Below are 19,972 nucleotides of genomic sequence, written 5' to 3'. Positions count from 1 at the left end.
ACACATGATTTTAGTCCCGATCTTCTCAAATCTCTAATAGCATTATCGCGCATTCTTTGCCACATTCATCTTCCCTCTTTTTCTATAATCTCTACTCTCTTATATTCTTTCTTTTTCACTTTCTCATTTCTATGCAAATGTTCTCTATTTCAGTTTCGTTTTTATCGCACATCTTCTTCTCTAATCGTTCAACTCAATTGTTTTTTCTTTTTCACCTTCACTAATCTCTCGTCTCTTCTATTTTTTTTTTGTTTCATTCTAATAATTTTTATATTGTTTTATACTATTATTTTATGTTTATTATTCCACTTTTGTCTAATTTAATTTTTACAAATTAAATAGAAAGTTATTGTCAAAATATGACGAGTTTTGTTGTTATTTGATAGTGTATGAATGTCTAAATACAAAGTTATGTTGTCATCTATATGTATATGTATGGTTCAATAAAATATTTATAAAAAACCGAACCAACCAAACCGAACCAAACCGCATTAGTTTGGTTTGGTTTGATTCAGATTTTTTTTAAAAGCCAACCGAACCAAACCAAACTGCACGATTTTTTCTCTTGCGGTTCGGATGATTTTTTTCGTCAAAACCACCCAAACCGCACCGTGAACACCCCTATCTATGACTATACGAGTAATGTTGTTGTTTTTGAGACTTAAAGTATAATGTTGTGTTGTGTTTCAAGTATTTGTAGTTGTTGTTGTTTAGTGTATGGGTGTATATGGGTTGGATTAATCCACAAAATCCGGTCAAACCCACAAAAAATCCAAAACAACAGGTTAGGTCAGGTAGGTGAATTAATAAAAAAAACCCATTAAAAAACGGGTTCTAGGTAAAATCGGACCTAGTAATAAAATATTTATTATTATAATTTTAATAGTTTTGATGAATTTTAACTTATAGCATGTTTAGAAACTTACCTTTTCACGGTGAAAAAGTGCGTATGGTCAACTCTATAATTGTTAGCCTTTATATTTTCATGGTAGAAATGCATTGGGATGCAAAAATGGACAAGCAAACACACATCCAAACATGCTATTTATTGTTGCAATTTTAGTCTCAAACATTTAGTATTTTAATGAGTCACAACTTTAACTAATTTTGGATGTTTCACTTTTTTTGATTATTTTTATGTTAATACAATTTTATGTCATGCAACTTTAATTTTTTACAAGTATTTTATGATAATTTTAATTTATTATCTTATGATGCTAAAATATATATTAAAAATAAGTTACCCAATTTTTCTTTAAATAAAATAAAAATGTTGAGTAAGATTTATAAAAAAAAAATGATAATTCATCATTAAATAATTTAATATTAAAAAAACATAAAAGTTATTTGGGTAACCAACTACCCAATCCAACGAAATCTTGAAATTAGTGGGTTTGCCCACTACAACATTTTGACTCTACGACAACGCCTTATTTTTTGAAGGTAAAAAAACCGTTCTGATAGAGTATAAGTGGCAACGAATTTTATATTTTGTTGCAATAGTATATATATTTTTTTGCAAATATTATGCAATTTTTGGACATCTTTTTCTAAATAACAAAGAGAACGGTTTTATATTGCAACCATTAAACACCGTTCTCATATGACTTTTTATTATTTTAATAAAATACAAATAAAGAATAGTCGTTCCCGTTTGAAAATTAAAAAACAAAAGAAAAGTAAAATTAGGCGGCTTCATAAAAGTTAAAATAACAAATACGCTCTCATTTTACGCACCAACGAAAATTTCACGTTTTACTCTTCCCTCTCAAGTTCATTTGGCAAATCTGAAATTTTTTCACCAAAACCCTAAACACAAATCATTCCAAAATCAAAATCTGATAAACTCATTACTTCAATTTCTTCTTCTCAAACTCTCAAACTCAGAAATTGTAGAAAATTTCACCTAAAACCATAAACCCTAAAATCACGAAGAGAGCTTCTTCGACCTAGATCTTTTCTTTATTCATCTCGACAGCTGTTTTTGCCATTAAAGTGTTCACCCTCAGCCGTACAGCTGACCAACCTTTGTTGTTTGCAGGAAAACCACATCTCACCGTTCAACATTCGCATACCAGACGCGTTGAAAAAAAATTCACAGGTTAATATCTTTATTTTGATTCCATCTCTCTAGTCGGTTTTAGCTTTCGTATTCATGATTGTTTGAATTTATGTGTTTTCACGTACCCTACATGCACACGGTGGAACTGTCTACTTAGTTTTTTTTAAAACTTTTTTCTAAAATAAGTGACAAAGGGTTGGTTGTCAAATTTTCTACTAATAATAATTAAATCAAGAAGTAAATATGAATGGGTGAACAAAAATTGAAATGAAAAGTGATCTAGAGGGTGGAGAATTAAGAGAAGAAAAGGGGTACGGGGACTTTTTGTGTTTGATTGAGTAAAAATGTATTAGAAAGATGACACTGTAAAGTTTGTTGTTTTTGCATTGAAGAAAGGCTCTTTTTGAATCCTTTTTCTATTCCATTTTAGCTAAAACTTGAATAAGTTACTGAGTTAGTATAATTTTCGATACATGTTTCGTTCCAAAGGTATAATATCTCTAAGGTGAGAGAGTGGGTAACTGAATTGATTTGAATAAATGTTCAACTCTGGAACATTGTTTTTGCAATTCAAGTAAAACTATGGTGGCCCACAGAAAGAAGGATAATCGTCGCCATTGAAAGGGATGGAAAGGTTTGTTATAGTGCCACAATTGAAGGTGATGTTGTTTTACGTTTCTTGGAACGGGCATGAACCTTCATCTAGCAAAGTAATTATTAATATTAACAATGCTTTTTATGCTTGTAGTGTTATTGTGATTATTTCTCTCCAAAGCCTTGGAAGCTTGGATTGGCTGGTATAATGAATTTGCAACTCATATTTAGTACCTTGTTATTTCTTAAGTTTCTCTAGGAAAATATAAGAAATCATTGTTTGTATTCCTTTTTTAACTTTGCAGGTTAAGAGCTTTGGAGGTCCGGTTCCTCATAAACCTGCTTAGAATTTGGCATTTTCAATTGCAAATTTTATACAGAAAGGTGGATCATTTATCAACTACTACATGCTAACTTCAACATTTGTTGATTTCAATGTGTCGGTGTATGGATTTGCCTTTATTTTAAATTCAATTAAGCCCCTCTATTTTGCTATTTTCAGTATCATGGCGGAATAAATTTTGGAAGAACTGGTGGTGGTCCCTTTATCGCCACAAGTTATGATTATGATGCACCTCTTGAGGAATATGGTACGCTCTAAACTCTAAACCCTAAATCCTAAACCCTAAACCCTAAACCCTAAACCCTAAACTGATTCAATAGTGTAACAGATAGTTATTTTTTTCTCACCCAAATCAGAATACTCTATATGGTTTAGGTATTGAATTTGGCCAAACACAACCCAAATTGTGACACCCTTAACCTTAAAAAATTTATAAATAAATATTTAAAATTTTTTGTGGATCTTCGTTGAAAAATGAAATACGAGTTTAAAAATGTCTTTTTGAGAGGTTAAAAATATCACTTTGTAAAAGCACATATTTTTATCACTAGTATCATGAAATAAAATAATATAAATTATACTCAATAATTGTTATACAAATAATCTTTTAAAAATATTATATGGATACAAATCTTTGAAATGAAATTTATAACAAAAGAGACATGGTAACAACCTAACCTATATGTCACTATATAGAGTTGTATCTCATATCGGCGTATGACAAGTCCAACCGACAAGTAAAATAATACGTAAATAAAGGTCAAGTAGTAAGCCTCTACTCCATCCTCTTGATAGAAAACTAATCTTCACTTTCATAAATGATATTCATATTTATCTGAACATAAATAAAAATATAGAAGAAGAAGACACAAAAGAAAAGGGCGAGATACATTTCATATAATATTAAGTGGTAAAATAATATAAGTGAATTGAAACACAACATAAACATACACCAATAGTTTAAATATACACACAATTAATATCGCAATCACACAACATTACCCATAATCATACCACATTATCCAGAGTTTCATGACTTTACAAAATTTACACATGAATGCTTATCTAACGCACATCTCCTCTACTCCAACGAATGTGGTACTATCAATGAACTTATAGCTCATTTTATCGATTTCTAATAGATTAGAAGGATAGATGAGCTACGTCCTGCACTACAATACTCTCCTAGACGTTCATAGACAAGTAACGTCTAAAAGTACATGCGAGCTATGTACGTACTACAACACCCTTCATTTAGGAGTAGATATGAGCTATGTTCGTACTGTAACACTCTCTCAGACGTCCGTAGATATGCAATGCCTATAGTATATGCAAGTTATGTCATACTACACACTATCACTAGAAGATACCTACTCCGATATATATGATGCATAAAAAAACAAGAATTCCATCCGAACCTCTAAAACATAAATACTCCCTCCGTCTCATAAAAAATGGAGGGAGTAATACACTGGTTCTTATTTAACTTCCAACATAATTCAATACTGGTTCTTATCAAACCTTCAACACAATGAAACACTTGCTCTTATCGAACCTTCAACATAATCAAACATTGATTCTTATCGAACCTTCAACATAATTGACACATTAGGCCTTCACAAGTACTATATGAAACACTGGACTTACGTCCGAAAGGTATTCACACAATCATTCATCATAGATAACTTGGTTCATAACAACATCTTATCAAAAGGTTGGACTCATGTCCTACAACAATATACAACATTATACAACTATTCATTATTTACATCATTATTCAAACATATAAGCATCTTGAAGCATTTACCCTTTGATTGGTCTACACATTAGCTTTCTAATGCATCCGACCCCACCTTAATTGGAGCAACCAAACTCAAATTATGTCAATTTTAGTTATACCTCATACTAAGAACAACAACAACTATGGCCTGGCCGTAGTTAATGCTAAGATTGTAGTAACACAAAACATGCGTTACCTTATAGAAAGCAGAAACAACTACGTCTGGCCATAGCCAGAACTCAAAATTATGTATTTTGGTTCCTTTTCTTCAAACAAAATCCTCCCTAACATGTTTGTTTACTCAACTCAAGACTCATAAAAACATTATAGCTACAAAATTAAATAACATAACACATCACAATATCATTTAAACATAAAGTCCTAAATTAAAATCCTCAAACCATATTTTTATCCTATATTTGCTAAGCATTGTCAAACTCATTACATAATAATTTTACAACTTAGAGCTAACATCAATTTGACTTCATTATCTACTAGATAATATATTTTCTTTTTCCAAATAATCATATACTAACAAATATTCAAAATCTAAAGTTTACTTTCTTCAAAGCAATTTCTAAATGATGAATTATAATTCATCTATTAGTCTAATACATTATAATTTTTTTTATACATTATACTCCAACATACAAATCGACAATCACACGTTCAAACACTATCCTTCACGAAAGTTATCCCCACGAACACACAAGAGAATAAAATAAATCATTAAAAATATATATCATTAAAAAACTAAGTTTGAACCGGGGTCGGCCAATCCCTCTACCCACAACCATTATCACACCCATGAGTAAAATAATCTCCACCTTTACCTCGAATGAAGTTTTTACACGACATAAGGAACCGAGCAATGACCATGAGTACAAATACTTTTGTACTGTTCAAAAAATTACAGGTGTGTGTGTGTGTTCTCCCTACAAGGGTAACAAGACTTAGAGGACCTGGTATGTATATTACATTTTTAGGGGTGAGGGCTAGTCATGTATAGAGGTTTTTTAGGCCGTTTTAGGAACCAACTCACGTGAGGTGAGAGGTCCTGTTGTTGGTCGGCGCTGCTAGACAGATCAATTTGTAGTGATCTTTATAGACAAAATCTTAATCTAATCCTACACACCTAAAGAGCACATGGAGCATTTGAGGATTGTGTTATCTGTTCTCTGAGAGAAGCAATTTTTTACAAAGTTTAACAAGTGTGAGTTTTGTATTTCCAAAGTGAGATTTCTTGGTCATGTAATATCTGGAGGAGGTGTAGTTGTAGATCCATCAAAGTTAGAGGCGATAATCAATTTGGAGAGACTAAAGAATGCATATGCAGTCCGGAGTTTCTTGAGTTTAGCAGGTTACTATCGAAGGTTTATTATGGGATTTTCTAAGTTGGCATTATCGTTAACGAAACATAATAGGAAAGAGGTTACTTTTAGATGGGAATCCAAGTGTGAACAATGTTTTTTGGAAAATAAAGAAGAATTTAACCACCGTTCCGCTATTAGTAATTCCAAATCTAAATCAGCCATATGAAGTAGGGCTTGGATGGGGTACTTATGCAAAATGGGCAGGTTGCGACCTATGCATCTTGACAGTTTAGACGTCATGAGGAATGCTATCCTACCCATTATCTTGAACTTTATACTATTGTCTTCACCCTCAAGGTGTGGCGACACTACTTGTACGGAGTTCACTTAGAGGTGTTTAGTGATCATAAGAGCATGTAGTATCTCTTAGATCAGAAGGAACTAAATATGTGTCAGAGAAGATGGATGGAGTATCTTAAGGACTATGACTTTGAGTGAAGTATTATCCAGAAAAGGCTAATAAGTTGGTTAATGCCTTGAGAAGAAAAGAAATGTACGCCACTGAATTGATGGTACTAGAGCATGATTTAATGGAGAAATGTTGATATCTTGATCTCCTATTTATGTGGATCCCGAAATGTGTGTTGATTAGTAACTTAAGTATCAAAAGTGATTTGAGAGAGAGAATTTGTAAGACCCAATGGTCTGATGTATAATTACAAGCCAACGAAGACCTTCCTGATTTTGTTCGAGCCCCTGATGGAGTCCTTCTCTTTAAATAAAGGATTTGCATACCCAATGACTCTGAGTTAAGAAAAATGATCTTGGACGAAGCCTATCAGAGCAATTCTCTATTCACCTTGGTTCGTCGAAGATGAATCAGGATTTGAAGAAGAACTTCTGGTGGCCTGGTATGAAGAAAGACATTGCGACGTATGTGGCACAATGTGTTATTTGTCAGCAAGTGAAGATAGAGAACTAGAGATCAGGCGGTATGTTATGTAACACCCCATAATTTCAGTTTATTAATTTAATTTGGATTTAAATTAAATAATTGGAATTTTATAATTTTAAATTGGATTTAATTGGAAAATGATGGAATATGAGATATTGGGCTTATGGTGTGGTGATAGTAAAAGGGGGGGGGGTGCTAACTAGTTAGGCCTTTTACTAAGTTGTGATATTTTTATTTTATTTTATTTTCATAAAATAAGAGAGAAAGGAACCATTTGGGGAGAAAAGAAGAACACGTGAAAAGAAGAGAAGAGAAAGAGGCAAGAACGTGAAACCGGAAGGAGAGCATTCAAGAGATTCATCGAGGTAAGGGGGGACTCTTCCTTTTAGCATCTCTTATGTGATCTTAGGTGATAGGTAGATTGATGTATGGTTTGATTCAATTAGACATTGGGATTGTTAGGTTAGGGTGTTCTAATTTGGATTGAATTGATGATGATTGTGTGAACTATTTGGTTAATAATGCGTTAAATGATGTTTTTGTGGTGTGTAATTGAATATATGATGATTGTATGCCTGTATGTGATGTCTGGAATCGTTTTTGGGTGAAAGGGGAGTGAAATCGCAGGGTCTGTCGCAGACTTGGGGTTTGTTGAAATCGCAGGTCCGCTGAGCGGAGGGGGGTCCGCTGAGCGGAGGTCCCAACGTAGTTCGCTTCTGTTTGACGTCGCTTGAGGTCCGCTGAGCGGGGGTTGGAAGGGTTTCGCTTCTGCCTTGCTCCGCTGAGCGAACCTTGCTGTGTGTGAATTTTTCCAAACTTCAAAATAACGTATCTTTTGATCCGTGAATCATTTCTTAGTGCCGTTTTGGGCGTTGTGCAAGTAATTAAATGTTTTATATGATGAAAGATGAATATTGGTATTATCCGACCTTATTTCTTTAAAAACTCGATTTAATTACTTGATAAGAATTGAACATTGTGTGCATATGAGATAGGTGTGACAATGTGTTTGATGTGATGATGAATTGGTGTGATTTGTTATTATGATTGTGATGGATGCATGACTATTTGAATGATGTTGAAAACATGTACATACTTATTCGGTGATGTGGTGTTGAGATGAGTTGCTCATCGTGATTTAGTGTGTTTTAAGTATGTTATATGTGTTTCATTCATTCATGTGCATTAATGTTGGATCTCGGTGAGGTTTGGATCGTTGGTGGACATATTTCCCATTGTGTGGAAATTGTGTCGGTGGGCCGTATCTCGATGAGGCGTAGATCGGTTAGGTGGATTGATTCCACGGTTTATTGGTACCACATGCATAGTGTCAGTTGTGTCATATGCATTTTGTCATAATATGATTGGATGAATTTCTGTAGTATGTGTTGTAATCTATTATTGTGTGAATTAATAATGGATGTGAATCTGAATATGTATAATTGGGTGAACGGTATATTATGATGCTTGTTGCTTATGAATTGCATAATATTTACTAATTGAGAATGAGACTCACCCTTACATGTTGTCATTTTCAGATTGAAGAGTAGCGGCATTAGTGCTCGGTGAGGATGACTGATAAGTGCCAAAATGTTGTTATTTTGAGTATATAATTGTGGCACTTATCGATTCTATTCATTCTGATTTTGTAATTAAATCCCCACTTTTGTGTATATATTCACATTATTTAGTTTTTATATGTTTTATATACCGTTTAATAGTTTTTCCTTTGTTTTTATAGGTATTCATGCTTATTGGAGCTTCGAGGAATAAAGTGTCGAAGGCACGGCTCCGATTGCGCGATTTTGGATCAAATAAGCAAGTTTTGTGCAGAGAGCGCCGCTGAGCGGCGTGTAAGCGCGCTTTCCAGGGGCGAACCAAATTTCCCTGGCCGCTAAGCGGCGGGTCTTGCCGCTAAGCGGAGGCCTGTTTACTGTTCTTGATATTTTTGTAATACGTGTAGTCCGCTAAGCGAGATTTGGCCGCTAAGCGGCCGTAGCAGAAATTATGTTTATATTCTTTCATTTGAACCATTTTAGGGTTATGGTTTTGGAGAGTTTTTGGTTCCAACTCCATCATTTTCATTCTTAGATTAGGATTAGCTTAGAAAACAACACCGGGTCATGCACTTGGAAGATCGGAGGTGGATTTCTCATCAACCGGAGCTGACAACCCGCGAGATGTTTGGTTTATCTTCTCTATTCTCTGTGTATTTCTTTTGTGTTGGGTTTGTTTGTATATTTACTTGAATCTTATGTATATTTACCGATTATAATGTTATGTTTAACTTGCTTTACAAATCTGTGTTGATATTGTTCTGGATTTTTGCTCTATGCTGGGGATTTGGGTTGCTTTAGAGATAAACTGCTTGAATCTTTATCTAGGATGATATTCTGTTGGTTCTGAACTCTAGAGATAGATTTAGAGCTAGCATTCACTGTGGGTATCCGTTCTTAATGCTTTCGTGTTTGAGCGGCGCGCGAGAGATCGCCGACGCGAGAATACGGATGTTCTCGTGACTTTGCGTTAGAGATAACCTTAGTTGTGAGATGATCTCGTTTGTGCTCCAGAGATGGACGCTTATGTGAGAGATACGTGATGACATAGATGAGTATCGTAGGTTGAGTATAATGGGTTGGTAAGTGTATGTTTGTGAAGAGTGAATATATTTACATTCCTGATAAGTTATTTCTCTTCTAAGAATGTGTTTATTCTTTTCCTGTCTATATCTTTGTTTACTTTTTTCTCATTCAAACCCAAGCTCGAAACCGTAGAAACTATTGAATGGCATCTCTCCATCTCTGAGGACGATAATTCCCGGATCAATATTTCCAAATCTTTTTTGTTGCTTGCCCTATACTGCATTCAACAAAATGGCGCCGTTGCCGGGGATGGTTGTGATTGCATCGCAATAGTTTTCGTGGTTTTGAGCTTTGTATATAACGTATATATTGTATAGTTTCACGTGTATATATTTACTTGTACATGTTTACTTGTTTATGTTCACCATGTAGTTACTTGTATATGTTTGCATATAAGTATACTTTGTTGGTGAATGTTGGTGAAACACGTTGAGATCGGACCAGTTCGTTATTCAAAATCTTCACTTTTCAACTTGTGAATCCAACATTCACCAATTTTCTCTTTTTGTATGTTAATAATTGTATTTGTTTCATACTTGTACATATGTGTTTGTTTGTGTATATAGTTGTATACTTTCGTTTTTATGTTTGTTTAATCATTGTATATATTTGTACCCGTAACGTTTGTTGAGTGGTTGGTTAGGACACTTTCTTTAGGCTTGTGCGGTGAGACGTCACCATGGCATGACGAGAGGAGGCTACTTTCCAAACACCGAAACAATAAAGGCGTCGAGCTAACGACGTAAAACAAGCGCTTGTTGGGAGGCACCCCAACGGTTGTAAATTTTGTTTATGTTTATGTTTAAGAGGTATTTAGGTGAAGTGGAGAGAGTTGGAACAACTATTTTGTTCTGGTTTTTCTGAATTTTACTGTCATCGCTTAGCGAGCTAAGCTCCGCTAAGCGAGCATAGCAGAATTTTGTTTTTCTGCTCTATACCAGTGGGGTTCCCATTCCACTTGGTTCACTCCTTTTTCCCACTTTCACCAAGGCTATTTAGTAGTAGATACTAGTTTTATTTTTCTAATTCTTTTATTGGTTGTTTGTACTCAAATTTTGTCGGTAATTTGAAGATTTTTGAGGTGATTTTCTAAAGCTTGAGTGTTTCGACTTGCGGATGTATGGTAGGATATTGTTTTTGAAGTTATATCATTCAAGGTACTCATTTATCGCTTTCTATAGCATAACATGTTTAGGAAACTTTTCATTTGTACAATTACCATACCATTCATTCTTTTGCATTACTTGCTTGTTGATTGAATCACTTTAGTTCCCAAACCATAAATGTGAGGAAGCTTTCCATTGTTCATATATGCTGGAGGCCACAATCTTTGTTTTAACTGGATTTTATTATGCTTAATCTTTTGTTTATGTTGATTTTATGGAAGCATGAAAAGGATCAAGGCATTTTGTTTCATTTTGAGCACAACCACCAAAACCAAATAGTCAATTCACCTTGTGAGTGTGTGATCATTTGTTAACCCTTTTGAGCCTTTTTGTCAATGTCCATGTTGTTTTTGCTAAATGCTTATCTTTGAGTGTTTAGTACTCATTTTTGCATGGATGATTGATTCTTTGTTTTCTTGAACCCTCAACCATGATTTTTTGTATGAATTTTTACCTTGCCTTAGAAAGTAGGGAGTATTCACATGATGATGTGGTTGAATTCAAGTTGGGGAGAGAAATGGTTGCTACTTATTTGGTTGTTGCTATGAGGTTGAAAAGAAAGAAAAAGAAAAAAAGTGAAAAGAAAAGAAAAGAAAAGAAAAGAAAAAAAATGAAAAAGTTCTGAAAAACAAAAAGAAAAGAGGAGCGAATAATTGTGCTAATAAGTAATGTGATTGGTTTGAGAAACTTGTGGTTATGGAAGAAGTTTAATCGAGGTTTTGTTGTTTGAATCTTTGGTGGATTGATCACTCCCTTAGGTTTAGGCAAGTTTTTGTTTTGATTAGCCTTAGGACTTATCCTTTGTTTGTTAACCAAGCCACATTACAACCTTGAAAAGCCCTTGTGATTCTTGCTTTTGTATCTTCAATGTGATTTTTGGATGAATGCATAATTTAATCTTTTGTTTGTAAGATTGTTGGATGAGTGTTAAAAGTTCCTCACCTTTGTGTGTTCTTCATCCATTGATGAATTTTTGCTAGGTGTGATTCATGATGTGAGCATGTATTGGATTAGAATGTTTTGCATGATTTTTGTACTTAGGATTAGTTTCGTTTACATGTTGTCGTTGTAGTATAGTGGTAAGTATTTACTTTGTTTATACGTTTTTGTATTGAGCCATACATTTGTTTTTGGTTTTCAAAACTTGTTGATTCACGATTCTTTGGTTTATTACTTTTGATTCTTTGATTTATTTGACATTGTTTGAGGACAAACAAAGTTTTAAGTTGGGGAGAGTTTGATAAGTGCCAAAATGTTGTTATTTTGAGTATATAATTGTGGCACTTATCGATTCTATTCATTCTGATTTTGTAATTAAATCCCCACTTTTGTGTATATATTCACATTATTTAGTTTTTATATGTTTTATATACCATTTAATAGTTTTTCCTTTGTTTTTATAGGTATTCATGCTTATTGGAGCTTCGAGGAATAAAGTGTCGAAGGCACGGCTCCGATTGCGCGATTTTGGATCAAATAAGCAAGTTTTGTGCAGAGAGCGCCGCTGAGCGGCGTGTAAGCGCGCTTTCCAGGGGCGAACCAAATTTCCCTGGCCGCTAAGCGGCGGGTCTTGCCGCTAAGCGGAGGCCTGTTTACTGTTCTTGATATTTTTGTAATACGTGTAGTCCGCTAAGCGAGATTTGGCCGCTAAGCGGCCGTAGCAGAAATTATGTTTATATTCTTTCATTTGAACCATTTTAGGGTTATGGTTTTGGAGAGTTTTTGGTTCCAACTCCATCATTTTCATTCTTAGATTAGGATTAGCTTAGAAAACAACACCGGGTCATGCACTTGGAAGATCGGAGGTGGATTTCTCATCAACCGGAGCTGACAACCCGCGAGATGTTTGGTTTATCTTCTCTATTCTCTGTGTATTTCTTTTGTGTTGGGTTTGTTTGTATATTTACTTGAATCTTATGTATATTTACCGATTATAATGTTATGTTTAACTTGCTTTACAAATCTGTGTTGATATTGTTCTGGATTTTTGCTCTATGCTGGGGATTTGGGTTGCTTTAGAGATAAACTGCTTGAATCTTTATCTAGGATGATATTCTGTTGGTTCTGAACTCTAGAGATAGATTTAGAGCTAGCATTCACTGTGGGTATCCGTTCTTAATGCTTTCGTGTTTGAGCGGCGCGCGAGAGATCGCCGACGCGAGAATACGGATGTTCTCGTGACTTTGCGTTAGAGATAACCTTAGTTGTGAGATGATCTCGTTTGTGCTCCAGAGATGGACGCTTATGTGAGAGATACGTGATGACATAGATGAGTATCGTAGGTTGAGTATAATGGGTTGGTAAGTGTATGTTTGTGAAGAGTGAATATATTTACATTCCTGATAAGTTATTTCTCTTCTAAGAATGTGTTTATTCTTTTCCTGTCTATATCTTTGTTTACTTTTTTCTCATTCAAACCCAAGCTCGAAACCGTAGAAACTATTGAATGGCATCTTTCCATCTCTGAGGACGATAATTCCCGGATCAATATTTCCAAATCTTTTTTGTTGCTTGCCCTATACTGCATTCAACAATGACTCGTAGAGTTTATCCGTTTATGTTGGGTCGTGTCGGTCATGCTCTGATCTGTAACACTGGGGAACGATAGTTATAGAGTTTTTATGAAATTATCTAATTTATTTGGTGTTGGATTATGATCCCATTTTGGTTGTATTTGATGATGTTTCGTATTCCGCTGTGTTAAACATGATTGTGTTTTGGTGAATCGTTTCCTAATAAAGCATGACTTTGACCTTAGTTGATTTAATTGTTTTGAATAATTGTGGCACCCTTGTGCATATGTTTTTACTCTGATTAATTATTAAAAATTGCCGCGGGGTTTAGAAGGGTGTTACAATAGTGGTATCAGAGCATAGTCGGTCGTTTGAGTCAGAGTCTTAGTGTCAGTTAATCCCTCGTATGCGAATAGTGTAAGGTTGACACTATCGATACTTCTTGTTCTAATGAATATTGTTTGATATTTAGCAGAACAATGGCCGGAAGAGGAGGAAGAAATGACGATGCAATTGCTGAGGCTCTGGGCATGATTGCTGGTGTACTGGGAGGGAATGTCAATGGAGCTGGTATTGGTGCTGACAGGCAGCTGAACAGTTTCCAGCGGAACAATCCTCTGTTGTTCAAGGGCACACATGATCCTGAAGGTGCTCAGAAATGGCTTAAGGAGATCGAGAGGATTTTCAGAGTCATCGATTGTGCTGAGAACCTGAAAGTGAGGTATGGTACTCATATGTTGTCCGAAGAAGCTGATGACTGGTGGATGGCTACCAGGGCTGAATTGGATGCTGATGGTGTAGCTATCTCCTGGGCTGTGTTCAAGAGGGAGTTTCTGAGGAGGTATTTTCCTGAAGACGTTCGAGGCAGGAAAGAGATTGAATTTTTGGAGCTGACTCAGGGTAATATGACGGTACCAGAGTATGCTTCGAAATTTGTCGAGTTGGCGAAGTACTACGTTCACTACAACAATGACGAGGCTAGTGAATTCTCAAAGTGCATCAAGTTCGAGAATGGTCTTCGTGATGAGATCAAGCAAGGAATTAGGTACCAGAGAATTCGACGATTTGTCGATTTGGTGGACTGTAGTAGGATCTTCGAGGAGGATAACCTTAAGCTGAAGTCATCTCACTCTCGCGAGTTGGTTGACAAGAAAGGTAAGAAGCCTATGGATAGAGGTAAGCCATATGGTAGAGGAAATCCTAGAACTGGAGATTGGAAGAGGCCTAGTGGGGGAGATTCTGGTGCTCCCGTTAGGTGCTACAACTGTGGAGAGACTGGGCATAGAAGGAATGAGTGCAAGGGTGGAGAGAAGAAATGCTTCAAGTGTGGTAAGGCGGGTCATATTGCTTCAGATTGTAGGATGAAGATTGTGACTTGCTACAATTGCGGCGAAGAGGGTCACATCAGTCCGCACTGCACTAAACCGAAGAAGGATCAGGTTGGTGGAAAAGTCTTTGCCTTGTCTGGGTCAGAGACTACTCCAGAAGATCGTCTAATTAAAGGTACGTGTTTTATCCATGACACACCTTTAGTTGCTATTATAGATACTGGAGCGACTCATTCGTTCATTTCATTGGATTGTGCTAAACGATTGGGATTAGAAATATCTGTTATTCATGGAAGTATGATTATTGACACTCCTGCGTCGGGTTCAGTAACTACTTCTTCTGCTTGTTTGAACTGTCCTGTTGACATATTTGGTAGGAAGTTTGGAATGGACTTAGTGTGCCTTCCTCTTGAAGGACTTGACGTCATATTGGGAATGAACTGGTTGCAATTTAATCGAGTTCATATCAATTGTTTTACGAAGACGGTTATCTTTCCTGAAGAGGTTAGTGTTGAGGATTTGACTATGTCAGTCAAACAGATGAATTTAGCTGTCAATGATGGAGCAGTGGTATTTATGTTGTGTTCTTCGATGGAGGTGACAGGGGGCGATAATACTGGTGAGCTACGGGTAGTGAATGAATATCCAGAAGTGTTTCCAGAAGATGTTAGTGAGTTGCCACCTGAAAGAGAAGTGGAGTTCGCTATAGAATTGATTCCTGGAACTAGTCCTGTGTCGATGGCACCGTACCGCATGTCGGCATCGGAATTGGCTGAACTGAAAAAACAGTTAGAAGAATTGTTGGAGAAGAAGTTTATTCGTCCTAGTGTGTCACCGTGGGGTGCGCCGGTACTGTTAGTTAAGAAGAAAGAAGGTTCAATGAGGCTGTGTGTTGATTATAGACAACTGAACAAAGTGACAATCAAAAATCGATATCCTTTGCCGAGGATTGATGATTTGATGGACCAGTTGGTTGGAGCTTGTGTGTTTAGCAAGATTGATCTGAGGTCTGGATATCACCAAATTCGTGTGAAGGCGGAAGATATTCAGAAGACGGCATTCCGAATGAGGTATGGACATTATGAATATTCTGTTATGCCATTTGGTGTTACTAATGCACCTGGTGTTTTCATGGAGTATATGAACAGGATATTTCACCCGTATCTTGACAAGTTCGTGGTAGTGTTCATTGACGACATTCTAATTTACTCGAAGAGTGATGAAGAACATGAAGAGCATCTAAGAGTGGTATTGGAGTTATTGAAAGAGAAGAAGTTGTATGCGAAATTGTCTAAATGTGTATCCTGGTTGAAGGAAGTAAGTTTTCTTGGCCACGTAATTTCGAAGAACGGTATCGCAGTGGATCCTATGAAGGTAGAAGCTGTATCTCAGTGGGAGACGCCGAAGAATGCTTCAGAGATTCGTAGTTTTCTTGGTCTGGCAGGTTACTATAGAAAGTTCATTGAAGGATTTTCGAAGTTGGCATTACCAATGACTAAGTTAACAAGAAAAGGACAAGTATTTGTATGGGATTCAGAATGTGAAAAAGGTTTTCAAGAGTTGAAGAAAAGATTGACAAGTGCTCCGATCTTAATTTTGCCTAATCCAGCGAAGTCTTTTAATGTGTACTGTGATGCTTCACTGATGGGTTTAGGTGGTGTTTTGATGCAAGATAAGCAGGTAGTGGCCTATGCTTCAAGATAGTTGAAAATTCATGAAAAGAATTATCCAACTCATGATTTGGAATTGGCGGCTGTTGTGTTTGTGTTGAAGTTGTGGAGACATTATCTCTATGGTTCTCGATTTGAGGTATTCAGCGATCATAAGAGTCTGAAGTATCTCTTCGATCAGAAAGAGCTCAATATGAGACAGAGAAGATGGTTAGAATTTTTGAAGGACTATGATTTCGGTTTGAATTATCATCCTGGTAAAACAAATGTTGTTGCTGATGCATTGAGCAGGAAGTCATTGCATATGTCTATGCTAATGGTGCGAGAATTAGATTTAATTGAGCAATTCCGAGATTTGAGTTTGGTATGCGAAAGTACTTCTAATAGCGTTAAGTTGGGGATGTTAAAGTTAACTAATAATATCCTTGAGGAAATTAGAAACGGACAGAAATCTGACGTTGGCTTGGTAGACAAGTTTACATTGATTAACCAAGGTCAAGGAGGTGAATTCCGAATTGACGAGAATGGTGTTATAAGGTTTGGAGACCGAGTGTGTGTACCCGATGTTGCTGAGATCAGAAAGAGTATTCTGGAAGAAGGACACCGGAGTGGATTGAGCATTCATCCTGGTGCTACTAAGATGTATCATGATTTGAAGAAATTATTTTGGTGGCCTGGAATGAAGAGGGAAATTGCTGAGTTTGTTTATGCTTACTTAATTTGTCAAAAGTCGAAAATTGAGCATCAGAAACCGTCTGGATTGATGGAACCGTTGTTTGTTCCCGATTGGAAGTGGGATGGAATTTCTATGGACTTTGTATCTGGTTTACCTAGAACGAGCAAGAATTGTGATTCTATCTGGGTTATTGTAGATCGGTTGACGAAATCTGCTCACTTTATTCCAATAAGAATGGATTATCCGATGGAGAAGCTGGCTCAGTTGTATGTTGAGAAGATAGTGAGTTTGCATGGTGTTCCGGCTAGTATTGTGTCGGATAGAGATCCGAGATTTACTTCTAAGTTTTGGGCAGGATTGCAGGAAGCCTTAGGTACTAAGTTGAGGTTGAGTTCTGCTTATCATCCGCAGACAGATAGACAGACGGAGAGAACGATTCAATCGTTAGAGGATTTGCTACGAGCTTGTGTAATAGAAAAAGGTGGTGCTTGGGATAGTTATTTACCTTTGGTTGAGTTTACCTACAACAATAGTTATCATTCGAGTATTGGTATGGCTCCGTTTGAAGCATTGTATGGTAGGAGATGTAGAACTCCTTTGTGTTGGTACGAATCGTGAGAAAACACGGTGGTTGGACCGGAGATTGTGCAATAAACTACAGAAAAGATAAAGATGATTCAGGAAAAGATGAGAGCTTCTCAGAGTCGTCAGAAGAGTTACCATGACAAAAGAAGGAAGGATATTGAATTTAAGGAAGGAGATCATGTATTCATGCGAGTTACTCCGATGACTGGCATTGGGAGAGCTTTGAAGTCGAAGAAGTTAACTCCGCGTTTCATTGGTCCATTTCAGATTACTAAGAAGATTGGAAAGGTTGCTTATCAGGTTGCTTTACCGCCGGCACTCGCTAATTTGCATGATGTGTTCCACGTATCTCAGTTGAGGAAATACATTGCGGATCCGTCTCATGAGATTCAGGTAGATGATATACAGGTGCGAGATAATCTGACTGTAGAGACGTTACCTATGAGGATTGAAGATCGTAAAGTGAAGCAGTTGCGAGGTAAAGATATAGCAACGGTGAAAGTGGTTTGGGGAGGACCAGCCGGTGGAAATGTTACATGGGAGTTAGAGAGCCAGATGAAGGACTCTTACCCGAAACTTTTCGTCTAAGGTATGTTTTCGAGGACGAAAACTCTTTTAGTGGGGGAGAGTTGTAACACCCCATAATTTCAGTTTATTAATTTAATTTGGATTTAAATTAAATAATTGGAATTTTAGAATTTTAAATTGGATTTAATTGGAAAATGATGGAATATGAGATATTGGGCTTATGGTGTGGTGATAGTAAAAGGGGGGGGGTGCTAACTAGTTAGGCCTTTTACTAAGTTGTGATATTTTTATTTTATTTTATTTTCATAAAATAAGAGAGAAAGGAACCATTTGGGGAGAAAAGAAGAACACGTGAAAAGAAGAGAAGAGAAAGAGGCAAGAACGTGAAACCGGAAGGAGAGCATTCAAGAGATTCATCGAGGTAAGGGGGGACTCTTCCTTTTAGCATCTCTTATGTGATCTTAGGTGATAGGTAGATTGATGTATGGTTTGATTCAATTAGACATTGGGATTGTTAGGTTAGGGTGTTCTGATTTGGATTGAATTGATGATGATTGTGTGAACTATTTGGTTAATAATGCGTTAAATGATGTTTTTGTGGTGTGTAATTGAATATATGATGATTGTATGCCTGTATGTGATGTCTGGAATCGTTTTTGGGTGAAAGGGGAGTGAAATCGCAGGGTCTGTCGCAGACTTGGGGTTTGCTGAAATCGCAGGTCCGCTGAGCGGAGGGGGGTCTGCTGAGCGGAGGTCCCAACGTAGTTCACTTCTGTTTGACGTCGCTTGAGGTCCGCTGAGCGGGGGTTGGAAGGGTTTCGCTTCTGCCTTGCTCCGCTGAGCGAACCTTGCTGTGTGTGAATTTTTCCAAACTTCAAAATAACGTATCTTTTGATCCGTGAATCATTTCTTAGTGCCGTTTTGGGCGTTGTGCAAGTAATTAAATGTTTTATATGATGAACGATGAATATTGGTATTATCCGACCTTATTTCTTTAAAAACTCGATTTAATGACTTGATAAGAATTGAACATTGTGTGCATATGAGATAGGTGTGACAATGTGTTTGATGTGATGATGAATTGGTGTGATTTGTTATTATGATTGTGATGGATGCATGACTATTTGAATGATGTTGAAAACATGTACATACTTATTCAGTGATGTGGTGTTGAGATGAGTTGCTCATCGTGATTTAGTGTGTTTTAAGTATGTTATATGTGTTTCATTCATTCATGTGCATTGATGTTGGATCCCGGTGAGGTTTGGATCGTTGGTGGACATATTTCCCATTGTGTGGAAATTGTGTCGGTGGGCCGTATCTCGATGAGGCGTAGATCGGTTAGGTGGATTGATACCACGGTTTATTGGTACCACATGCATAGTGTCAGTTGTGTCATATGCATTTTGTCATAATATGATTGTATGGATTTCTGTAGTATGTGTTGTAATCTATTATTGTGTGAATTAATAATGGATGTGAATCTGAATATGTATAATTGGGTGAACGGTATATTATGATGCTTGTTGCTTATGAATTGCATAATATTTACTAATTGAGAATGAGACTCACCCTTACATGTTGTCATTTTCAGATTGAAGAGTAGCGGCATTAGTGCTCGGTGAGGATGACTCGTAGAGTTTATCCGTTTATGTTGGGTCGTGTCGGTCATGCTCTGATCTGTAACACTGGGGAACGATAGTTATAGAGTTTTTATGAAATTATCTAATTTATTTGGTGTTGGATTATGATCCCATTTTGGTTGTATTTGATGATGTTTCGTATTCCGCTGTGTTAAACATGATTGTGTTTTGGTG

General features: G+C 36.4%; 1 long non-coding RNA gene across 5 annotated transcripts; it reads left to right on the top strand.

The window, feature by feature from the left end:
• The first annotated feature begins 1,729 nt into the window (after window positions 1-1,729).
• Window positions 1,730-9,952, top strand: LOC131652928 (uncharacterized). 5 transcript variants are annotated; one of them, XR_009298883.1, is made up of 6 exons: window positions 1,730-2,859; window positions 2,962-3,040; window positions 3,159-7,084; window positions 7,307-7,412; window positions 8,586-8,612; window positions 8,789-9,952. It is a non-coding gene; the product is annotated as an uncharacterized LOC131652928 (long non-coding RNA). The 5 variants fall into 5 exon arrangements; XR_009298882.1 differs by having other exon boundaries at window positions 3,159-7,412; XR_009298884.1 differs by lacking the exon at window positions 7,307-7,412 and having other exon boundaries at window positions 3,159-3,246; window positions 8,789-9,628.
• The last annotated feature ends 10,020 nt before the right edge of the window (window positions 9,953-19,972 follow it).

The sequence above is a fragment of the Vicia villosa genome, linkage group LG2 (assembly GCF_029867415.1).
Source record: "Vicia villosa cultivar HV-30 ecotype Madison, WI linkage group LG2, Vvil1.0, whole genome shotgun sequence".
NCBI classification, from domain to species: Eukaryota; Viridiplantae; Streptophyta; class Magnoliopsida; order Fabales; family Fabaceae; genus Vicia; species Vicia villosa.
This window is presented reverse-complemented; position numbering and strand designations above follow the sequence as displayed.